Below are 12,840 nucleotides of genomic sequence, written 5' to 3'. Positions count from 1 at the left end.
TGATAAGGACGAAGAGAAGGCTCAGTAAGATTAGAATTCTGAATGCCTTCTGTTGCTGGTAATCGGTGAGTGGGATTATCCCCGGGTGTAGTATAGAGTAGCAAGTTGTGCTACTATGTTATACTGTTATAGTTGCTATGCTTAGTAGATATGTTGTAATAATGATCATCGTAGAGTTGTCATGCTAGTCGTAGGAACAGTTGTTCATAGTGGTAGTTGCTTAACAGTTGTGTGCATAAATTGTAGTTGCCTGTTGGAACCTACTGTTGTTAGGTTCAGCTCAGGGAGGTCAACCTTGTTGTGGTTGGGTCCAGTTGGCTACTGTTTGTTGAGTATAGTGCTGAATGACGCATCACCTGCGTGTGGATTTACTATACCGGGGATTCAGTAGTAAGGACTTTCGGTAGACGCTAGACTGATCAGCTAGTGTTCGTGTGCTCGTACAAGCCGCCGAGTCTCTAGTTGGAGCATAGTTGCTAGTTGATTGTTGCCAGTTGATAGTTACTAGTTATTAGTTGTCAGCTGCCTGTTATTGATTGTTGTAGTTGCTGTAGTTGTACAAGTTGGTACTGTATGCTAGATCTGTTAGATGATTCCATTCACTTAGCCTCGTGCTAACCCCCATCACCTCCTCCCTTGCAGGTTTTGGATATTAGTGCTGGTAGGGACAGGCGTCGGGTTGACGATATGTTTGACAAGACGAACTTTGATGTCTTAACTTTTATAAATATGTAACTAGTTGTTTAACGTAACACCGGTGGTTTGTAATAAGTAACTAGATAATGATTTGTGATAATCATGTTTGTAATTAACTAAGGGTATTTATGTGAATTAAGTCTTCCACTGTGTTTAAAAAAAAAAAAAAAATCAGGGTGTTACAGTTAGTTACATTCCTCGTCAAAATACCTTTCCGGTGATATAAGATGCATGTTTTGATTGTTTGCGGATCATAAATTGTGATTGTTTGAAGTTTGGTTCGTGCGCTTGTGTGATTTCAGCAAGCAGGATCTGTGTACCATTTTGGACGCCGTCCAAATCATTGGACGCCGTCCAGTCCTTCATTGCTGGACGCCGTCCAGAACTTTTGGACGCTGTCCAACTTGGTCATTTTTCGTTTAATTCCAACTATGCTATGCACCCCTGATTAACATGTAACTTGTTCTAACATGCTCATATATGATTATAAAACTCAGAAAAATTGTCCGAGACTTGACCCGAACGTGTTGACTTTTTCGTTGACTTTGACTTGACCAAAGTTGACTTTTATTCAAACTTAACCGAACACTTATGCAATCGTTCTAACATGCTTTTATACTTGTACCTTGCATGAATCTTGACAACGTGATTCACATGTTATATATAATCGAGTCATAACAAGCCATAGGACTAATTGAGCAACTTTGACCGACCATGTCTACCGTTATTGATACAACCTATTTGTTTAGGTCGAGACTAGCATTCGTTCTTTGCACATGCTTACTTGTGAAGTACATTTATATTCGTGCACTCAAGGTGAGATTATAGTCCCACTTTTACTCTTTTAAACTTACATTTGGGATGAGAAAACATAAACGTTTCGTTTTACAAAGTGAACACAAGTACGGAAACAAACATTCTACGTACGAGTTAGAACAAAAATCCTCAATTCGATTATCATTAGTTACACTTGCCGGGTGTAAGCGAGAACTTATGTTGTATGGCCATATGGGTTTGACAAACCCTCATTCGGACTGTTCGCTACCGTTATGCGGATGAAATACATTTTCGAGAATAAGTGTATGTTCTAACACTATGTGATGGGGTAACGTTAGTTAAGCCTTGATAATTGGGTACTCGTGATAACCATTATTAGAATGATCATACTATTACTCCAACATTATAAATCTTGTGGTTCAACTTACTTACTTACGTACTCACTTACTAAACTTATGATTTCACCAACGTTTTCGTTGACAGATTTTCTATGTTTTTCTCAGGTCCTTGAACGTTAAGTGTTACATGCTTCCGCACGCTATTTTTGATACTTGCTTGGATGTCGAGTATACATGCATACATGGAGCGTCTTTTGACTTACTTTTAAATTGTGTCGCATAGGTTTCAATAGTACTTTAAAACGTTGTAACATGTTTAGTAATTGAACTACTTTGTAAACCTTGAAACATCCTTACTTTTGAAATGAATGCGACATATTTTGGTCAAATGTTGTTTTAAAGACTTATGACCACGTGACGGGACCTAAGTAGACGGCGCCGTAATGACGATTTTGTCGGGTCGCTGCAGGTTTGAGTTGATTAACGTGATCAAGTATTGTTCAAATCTTATTGATCATCGATGAAACGACCCGTCAAAGTACACTTGACGACCATCGTTATCTTGGTCCCACAGCTTGATCATAACTCTATATGAATTTGATAAATAATCTTGCATTCTTTATTTAAAAATAATTTTCTATAAAGGAAACCTATCAAAATATGTAAGTTTAGAAAAACCATACATTATTACTTAACCAAAAGTTGACCAAAACAAAGTCAACAGCATCCACTATTAAATGTATCAAAATAGAATGCAAGTTATTGTTTAACAAAAGCTGCCATCATAAATATGCAGACTCTCTAAGCACAGCGGAAGCAATCAATCATGAACCTGAGAATAAAACATGCGAGTAACTGTCAACAAAAATGTTGAGTGAATTATAGGTTTAATATTGCAAACAATATTTAATAAAAACCATAAAAATTTATGTTTGAAAACATAAAAACTCCTTTTTGGACCACAAAATTATATGCTAGAAAATATATAAAAATATTATTCCATTTTTCGTGAGCCACCTGGTAACCACTTAACCATTTATTTACCCTTGCCAAACACAATAAATAATATATACACCGAACAAGTGTATCTACAACAAAATACGAAGTACTAAACATTCCGATTATAAATTGCTAGTGCGACTAGCTCGAAATGGGTTGTCAAACCCGATAGATCTATCCATAGGATTCGCATTCACCAGTAGAAATTAGTGATTACAGTTACCAGACTAGGGAATATTTTTGTTCAACTCACAATGAATAATTTAAACCAACTTTCACTTGTGTCCAAAATATAAATAAATTGCATGTATTCTCATCCCAAAAGATTTAAAATAGAAAAATGGGACTATAACTCACCTTAATAGCAAAAGAAGTAACCACACAAATATGCGAACAGTAAATGAAGTAAAGTGATCAGGAATGATCACAACGCCGACCTATAAATAAAGAAGGTCGATATAAATAACTAACTTAGGTCAAGTCTTAGTATGATAGCTATTGTACATGTTGCAAGTAGTCATAGAACAATACTCAACATGCATCGGTTTGATCGGAACAGCTTACGGACACACACTTTCTATTTTTAGAAAGTTTCTATTTTTAGCAGGTTTCCATTTTTGGAAACTTTCTATTTTTGGAAAGTTTCTATTTTAGGAAAGTTTCTATTTTTGGAAAGTTTCTATTTTTGAAAAGTTTCCAAATTTAGAAAGTTGCTATTTTAGGAAAGTTTATAAGTTAGGAAAGTTTCCTTAATTAGAAAGTCAACAAATGTCAACTGAAAGTCAAAGTCAACCGAAAGTCAACTCAAAAGTCAACCTTGGTCAAACATGGTCAACGCTAATTTTAAAAGTGTAAGTTGTAATAATAATGTAAGTTATAATGTTTATTAAATTTAAATATGTCTAATTATGTCATAACATAAGTTTAATTAAATTAAAATGAATTATTAAAGTTAATATAAGTTTAAATGATATATTTAATATAACATAATTATTTAATTAATTAATTAAATATTAGTCATAATATAAGTATTATTAATTAATAATAAATTTTAAATCATATCATAAGTATTATTAATTAATTATGAATTATTAATCATATCATAAGTTTCTAATTATAATTATTAAACCATAAGTATTTAATATTTAAATTATAATTAAATAATAACTAAGCCTTATAATAATTAAATAATTAATTAATCATTATTATAAGTCTTATAATAATAATCTTATAATATAAGTTTAATACTTATCATAAGTATTTTCCATTAATAATGAAAGTATTATTAACCATAAGTTTAATTAAAATGTTAATTAAATCATAAGTAATAATTAAATGATATAATAAATATATATCATAAGTCTTAAATAATAATAATAATTATTTTTTATCATAAGTAATTAAATGATAATGAAATTCATTATTTATATCATAAGTTTAATTATTAATCATAAGTTTTAAATCAAAAGTTCATCGGGTCGTATCCTGAGCCCCGGGTGTCGGTTTTCGGCGAGCCTTACATATATCTCCGCCTAATCAAACCACCCGACACTTTGGTACACTCAAGAACACATCAAGAATAGCCCACAAGTCATGGTGATCAGCCATGACACCACTTGAAACTTTAATTCAATCAAAATCGTGTTTTAGACGTAACGGGTGATTCGTGGCTCGGATTTAGATGACCCGAACATGAAAGTTCATCCCACCATTAATCCTAACACACTAACACACCCTAAAGTCACCAAATATGGTCACAAAGTTGGAACAAACCTGGTTCATACCAAAATCACATTTCAATCTTAACAAAATACCACTTTGATCATATCTAGGGCTCCAGAAATCGAAACGACATGAATTCGGAGTCTAAAATTAATGTCTTAATGAGAGAAACTCATCTAGATACTTTATTTTAACTTTTATAACAGTCAAAATATCAGAAACACACGAAAAAACTGATGTCCCAATTATATCAAACCGAAAACATGTGTTTACGTGTAATTCTATGCATACAAACACCATTACAACAACAAGTAATCATCATACTATTAATATATAATCAAAATACAGAAAAATAAAGAAAAATTAAAAGTTCTAGGGTTAGGGTTTATACCCTAATCGAGAAACAAGAAGTATAATCGCGTAGAGAACGGAATGAGGAACGCGTTGATGTATAACAATGGATGATCCAAGCCTTGATTTGATGAAGGATGATGATGATGGTGGTGATGTGTGGCGATGGAAAAGGGAGAGGGAGAAGAGGAGAGCACCAAAAAGAATTTTAGGTTTTGATAAAAATAGATGTGATAAAATAAAATGCCAAAAAAAAAGAAAGATGGGGAGTATTACTCCCTCCCCTCTTGGTTTCGGCCGATGAGGGGTGTGTGGGGTGGGCCCCACTAGCCCAAATTGCTAAGTGATCAATTCCTTATGGCCCAAAAGCCCGAACGAATCCCGAAACATGAAAACACGATTACGCGATTAAAAAATTCGGAGAGATAACAAACGCGCGACGAAAAATAAATATAAATACTCTATATAATTATATGATCTTAAAATATCATATTTAAAATAATTAGGATTTAAAAATCCTAAAAACTCGACCGTTGGTTTGAAAACCGAAAAGATTCGCTGGATAGAAATCCGCGACACGTGGAAACGTATAAATTAAAATATGAATACAATTATTCACATAACACTTAATAATTAATTTAATATATATATTATTATAAAAATAATAATATAGGTCATAGAAATGACGTAGCACATTTAACAGTTAACGGTCATTAAATAATTAACGATAAAAGATAACGGAAAAAGTATGGTCGTGACAGTACCTTCCCGTTACGGAAATTTCGTCCCGAAATTTAAGTAGGTGCAGGGGTTGACTCAGCATCTGGGAACAAATGCGGGTACTTCTGCTTCATCTGATCTTCACGCTCCCAAGTGAACCTGGGACCGCGTCTGGCGTTCCATCTAACTCGCACAATAGGAATTCTACTCTGCTTAAGAGTCTTAACATCTCGATCCATAATTTCAACAGGTTCCTTAATAAAATGAAGTTGCTTATCAACATGAAGTTCCTCCAGAGGACTAGTTTCATCAGCCTCGGCCAAAAACTTCTTCGAATTTGACACATGAAAAACATCATGAACAACACTGAGTTCTTGTGGCAATTTCAAACGATAAGCCACGGGTCCAACTCTCTCAATAATCTCAAACGGTCCAAAAAAATGAGGATTCAACTTTTCTCTCTTACCAAATCGTACCACACCCTTCCAAGGTGATACTTTTAACATAACACGGTCACCGACCTGATACTTAATATATTTCCTTCTCCTTGTGGCATAGCTCTTTTGCCGACTTCTGGCAGTTCTCAATCTTTCTTTAATCTGTACGATTTTCTTAGTAGTCTCATGAATAATTCCTGGACCTGTGAGTTGAGCATCCCCAACCTCATTCCAACAGATAGGAGACCTACACTTTCTTCCATACAGAGCTTCAAACGGTGCGGCTTTAATACTTCCATGATAACTGTTATTATATGAAAATTCAGCCAATGGCAAGTATCTATCCCACCCATTACCACAATCAATCACGCATGCTTGTAACATGTTTTCCAATGTTTGAATGATCCTTTCACTCTGACCATCCGTCTGCAGATGATAAGCGGTGCTCTTATCCAATTTAGTTCCCAAAGCTTCCTGTAAGGGTTGCCAAAACCTCGATATAAATCGACTGTCTCGGTCTGAAATAATAGATACAGGAACACCATGCCCTGAAACAATCTCCTTCAAATACAAACGAGTAAGCTTCCCTATCGAATCTGTTTCCTTAATCGGTAAGAAATGAGCTGATTTTGTGAGTCGGTCAACAATCACCCAAATGGTATCATAACCACCCACAACTCTCAGTAACTTCGTAATAAGATCCGTTGTAATACCTTCCCAATTCCACTCGGGAATCTCAGGTTGCACCAAAAGTCCAGACGATTTCTGATGTTCAGCTTTAACCTTAGCATAGGTCAAACACTTAGCCACATACGTAGCCACATTAGCTTTCAAATTAGGCCACCAATACAGCTCCTTAAGATCATGATACATCTTTCCTGAACCAGGATGAATAGAGTACCCAGACTTATGAGCTTCATCTAAAACAAGTTGTCGCAAATCACCAAATTTCAGAACCCAAAGGCGTCCCGTAAAATGCCGATTACCATCGGTTCGTACCTCTAACTGTTTACTCGAGCCTCGGACCTTCCCGTTACAAAATTCTCCTCCTTCAAGGCTTCTTGTTGAGCTGCAAGAATCTACCTTATGAGGTTTGTTCGAATGGTCATATTTAAGGCTCTAAACCTACGAGGTTCAACTCTCTCCTTTTGACTCAAAGCATCAGCCACGACATTGACTTTTTCCCAGAATAGCTAAAGGAGTTCACAATCATAATCGTTCAACAATTCAACCCATCTTTGCTACCTCATATCCCACTATCTTTGATCAAAGATATGTTGAAGACTTTTGTGATCAGTGTACACTGTACCTTTGACCCCATATAGATAATGTCTGCAAATCTTAAGCACAAACACAACAGCTCCCAACTCTAAATCACGGGTTATGTAATTCTGCTCGTGAATCTTCAACTGACGTGACGCGTACGCAATAAATTTCTTACGTTGAATCAAAACACAACCAAAGCCTTGACGCGAAGCATCATAATAAATAACAAAATCATCATTACCATCAGGTAGTGATAATATTGGAGCGGTAGTCAACTTCTTCTTCAAAGCTTGAAAAGCAATCTCTTGTTCATCCTTTCACTCGTACTTCTTCTCCTTGTGCGTTAAAGCAGTCAGAGGTGTCGCTATACGAGAGAAATTTTGAATGAATCTCCTATAGTAACCTGCCAACCCTAGGAACTGACGAATCTGAGTAGGAGTTTTCTAAATTTCTCACTTCTTGATTGCCTCAATCTTGGCATGATCAACTTGTATTCCCTGTTTACTAACAATATGTCCAAGGAATTGAACTTCTCGTAACCAAAAAGCACACTTAGAGAACTTAGCGTACAATTCTCCTTTTCTCAATAAATTAAGCATCAACTTCAAATGTTCTTCGTGCTCTTCATCAATCTTTGAATAAATAAGGATCTCGTCGATGAAAACAATAACAAATTTGCCCAGATAGGGTCTACACACACGGTTAATAAGGTTCATGAATACAAGAGGTGCATTTGTCAATCCGAACTGCATAACAAGGAATTCGAAGTGACCATAACGGGTGCGAAAAGCGGTTTTCGGAACATCAGATTCTTTAACGCGCAATTGGTGATTACCAGAACGAAGATCAATCTTAGAATAAATGAACGAACTTTGAAGTTGATCGAACAGATCATCAGTTCTCGGAAAAGGGTAACGATTCTTAATAGTACGCTTGTTTAACTCGCGATAATCAATACACAATCGGAACGAACCATCTTTCTTCTTGACAAACAAAACTGGAGCTCCCCAAGGGGACGAACTGGGACGAATGAAATATAGTTGCAACAATGAAGGAAACTATATATGGAGTAGTCACATCGGTGGCATAGATATTTAAGGCAGTTCTCTAAAAGGAGATAACGAGGATCATGGACTTCAAAGTAAATTTTCATTACATTTCTAAAAGGAAGACGTACGAAAGGTGTGATATTTCGACGAGAGTGAACTTCCTTGTACAATGAGCGAGGAAATCTAGGATTCATCCAGATTCTTAAATTTATGTGCGGATGAAAAGAACACGAATCATGGGTTATAAAGAATGGTCGACTCCAGGTGAGATGAATCTCCAAAAATAATTTCGTGTATCTCAAGGTATTGAATGCTACGGATTGATGTTTACTAGGGTGTTGCGGTTGACAGCGAATATTGAGAGTAGAAAATCCTCAAACGGTCTAGTGTAATATATATCCATAATACCCACCATAACAACAGTTGGGGTAGAAACCCACCTAGCGCCTTTTCTACAATAGGGTGACCACCGAGTGTACCCCAGAAAATTGATTTACCGGTCCGCGTTTCGGCCATGTCCAACCATAAGAGGGTAAATTTTACGAGCGCAAGGACTTTCCAACAAATTTAATAAAACCGGCATCCAAAGTGGTGTAAGAGTTTCTATCAATGAACTTAATGGTAGGTTTCATCCTTAAACGGAGGATGAGAAGAACTGTGATCCAAACACTCTGTAGAGTAATGCGAAAATTTGATAAAATCTATCAAAGGAGTTTTGATAAAAGCTTTAAATGTTTGATGTGACAACATAAACGGAACGAAGTTCTTAGTAAATTTAGAAGTATGTACAACGGGTACCATTTTATATAAAACAAATTGACTTAGTTAAATGGCTCAATAAATGAGCGATTTTAAAATAGTTTTGAAGGTATGATTTAGTATATACTAGCCAAAATAGGTAAGGGTAAATTTATTCATTTTGAATTCATACATACATATATGATTTTATCAATTGTATACATGAAAAAATATTTCATTACTTCTATTTGCCTATAAATCTCGTGAGAACCGCCCAATTAAACAAATGTGTAAAACTCCCGATGATAAACAGAGTATCTGTATTTCAGAGGTTACAAGTTGAAGTAAGATCGTGAAAGATCGAGTAAATGACTTGATTCGTCGTGCGACATTTAACCAACAAATGTTACGAGGTCATGAAAACCAATGAGTTAAATGTCGTTTTGACTACTATCAGGACATAAGTCCTTGGACCAAAACTGTTCCCGAGCGAAGCTGTTGCTAACAAGCGAGTTATGAAGGATATAGCATGAGATAGATAATCTGATTAAAACGAGCTTCTCGTATATCAACAAATAAGATAATGAATATTTTCCCTATCCATGTAATACATCGAAACTTCTGAATGAGTAGTGTAAAAATTTTCTTTGACTCGCTTTCTATTCATCATGTCACAATATTGGGACTTCTTTATGAATTAACGTAATATAATCATGTTGGCCTGACGCCATTATATTTCACTAATTCATAGTTCCATTTCAATAGCACTACATGAGGTCAGGATACGCGATCAACCTCGAATTTCCACACAATTTCTCTAAAACGATTTCTTAAACAATATGCTAAGGATAGCACAAGAGATAAAAATATCAAAAGTAATGAATAGGAGTAACGATGACATAAAAATGTCTTCGAAGTACTAAGAATCTCTAAAAGTCAAGAATGAGATTTTTCGGTTCAAAAACCAAAGCACATAGGCACAACGGCACAAAGGCACGTAGTATAACAAGAATGTTATATACCTAAACATAATAGCTGACATTGAAATGCCGAGCATTTAGAAGTTAAGATTGACATCTCGCGTAATATAAATTAAGCGTTATATACATAACCATAATAGATGACATAGAAATGTCGAGAATTTCAGAAGTCAAGAATGACATCCCTCGGTTTCACTACCCGAGGTGTTATTATAACGATAAGTTCGCAAGAATCAGAGAATATGTTTAAATCAGAATGGGAGTTCCTCTCGGATTCAGAACATAATAGAGATGTATGTATGATAACAATATACATACCAATACAATACAAATAATCACATATAATAATATATTATAGGACGGGCTGTAGACTAGACTCACTAATGCACCTTATTGACTCGAGTATCGACATTAATGCAGCCTAATTCCCTACACCTAATTCCCTACAACCAACGCTCTGATACCAACTTTAACGACCCGTCAAAGTACACTTGACGACCATCGTTATCTTGGTCCCACAGCTTGATCATAACTCTATATGAATTTGATAAATAATCTTGCATTCTTTATTTAAAAATAATTTCCTATAAAGGAAACCTATCAAAATATGTAAGTTTAGAAAAATCATACATTATTACTTAACCAAAAGTTGAACAAAACAAAGTCAACAGTATCCACTATTAAATGTATCAAAATAGAATGCAAGTTATTGTTTAACAAAAGCTGCCATCATAAATATGCAGACTCTCTAAGCACAGCGGAAGCAATCAATCATGAACCTGAGAATAAAACATGCGAGTAACTGTCAACAAAAATGTTGAGTGAATTATAGGTTTAATATTGCAAACAATATTTAATAAAAACCATAAAAATTTATGTTTAAAAACATAAAAACTCCTTTTTGGACCACAAAATTATATGCTAGAAAACATATAAAAATATTATTCTATTTTTCGTGAGCCACCTGGTAACCACTTAACCATTTATTTACCCTTGCCAAACACAATAAATAATATACACCGAACAAGTGTATCTACAATAAAATACGAAGTACTAAACATTCTGATTATAAATTGCTAGCGCGACTAGCTCGAAATAGGGTTGTCAAACCCGATAGATCTATCCATAGGATTCGCGTTCACCAGTAGAAACCAATGATTACAGTTACCAGACTAGGGAATATTTTTGTTCAACTCACAATGAATAATTTAAACCAACTTCCACTTGTGTCCAAAATATAAATAAATTGCATGTATTCTCATCCCAAAATATTTAAAATAGAAAAATGGGACTATAACTCACCTTAATAGCAAAAGTAGTAACCACACAAATATGCGAACAGCAAATGAAGTAAAGTGATCAGGAATGATCACAACGCCGACCTATAAATAAAGAAGGTCGATATAAATAACTAACTTAGGTCAAGTCTTAGTATGATAGCTATTGTACATGTTGCAAGTAGTCATAGAACAATACTCAACATGCATCGGTTTGATCGGAACAGCTTACGAACACACACTTTCTATTTTTAGAAAGTTTCTATTTTTAGCAGGTTTCTATTTTTGGAAAGTTTCTATTTTTGGAAAGTTTCTATTTTAGGAAAGTTTCTATTTTTGGAAAGTTTCTATTTTTGGAAAGTTTCCAAATTTAGAAAGTTGCTATTTTAGGAAAGTTTATAAGTTAGAAAAGTTTCCTTAATTAGAAAGTCAACAAATGTCAACTGAAAGTCAAAGTCAACCGAAAGTCAACTCAAAAGTCAACCTTGGTCAAACATGGTCAACGTTAATTTTAAAAGTGTAAGTTGTAATAATAATGTAAGTTATAATGTTTATTAAATTTAAATATGTCTAATTATGTCATAACATAAGTTTAATTAAATTAAAATGAATTATTAAAGTTAATATTAGTTTAAATGATATATTTAATATAACATAATTATTTAATTAATTAATTAAATATTAGTCATAATATAAGTATTATTAATTAATAATAAATTTTAAATCATATCATAAGTATTATTAATTAATTATGAATTATTAATCATATCATAAGTTTCTAATTATAATTATTAAACCATAAGTATTTAATATTTAAATTATAATTAAATAATAACTAAGCCTTATAATAATTAAATAATTAATTAATCCTTATTATAAGTCTTATAATAATAATCTTATAATATAAGTTTAATACTTATCATAAGTATTTTCCATTAATAATGAAAGTATTATTAACCATAAGTTTAATTAAAATGTTAATTAAATCATAAGTAATAATTAAATGATATAATAAATATATATCATAAGTCTTAAATAATAATAATTATTTTTATCATAAGTAATTAAATGATAATGAAATTCATTATTTATATCATAAGTTTAATTATTAATCATAAGTTTTAAATCAAAAGTTCATCGGGTCGTATCCTGAGCCCCGGGTGTCGGTTTTCGGCGAGCCTTACATATATCTCCGCCTAATAAAACCACCCGAAACTTTGGTACACTCAAGAACACACCAAGAACAGCTTAAAATTCGTGGTGATCAGCCATGACACCACTTGAAACTTTAATTCAATCAAAATCGTGTTTTAGACGTAACGGGTGATTCGTGGCTCGGATTTAGATGACCCGAACATGAAAGTTCGTCCTACCATTAATCCTAACATACTAACACACCCTAAAGTCACCAAATATGGTCACAAAGTCGGACCAAACTTGGTTCATACCAAAATCACATTTCAATCTTAACAAAATACCACTTTGATCAT

Source organism: Rutidosis leptorrhynchoides, chromosome 5 (assembly GCF_046630445.1).
Source record: "Rutidosis leptorrhynchoides isolate AG116_Rl617_1_P2 chromosome 5, CSIRO_AGI_Rlap_v1, whole genome shotgun sequence".
NCBI lineage: Eukaryota > Viridiplantae > Streptophyta > Magnoliopsida > Asterales > Asteraceae > Rutidosis > Rutidosis leptorrhynchoides.
This window is presented reverse-complemented; position numbering follows the sequence as displayed.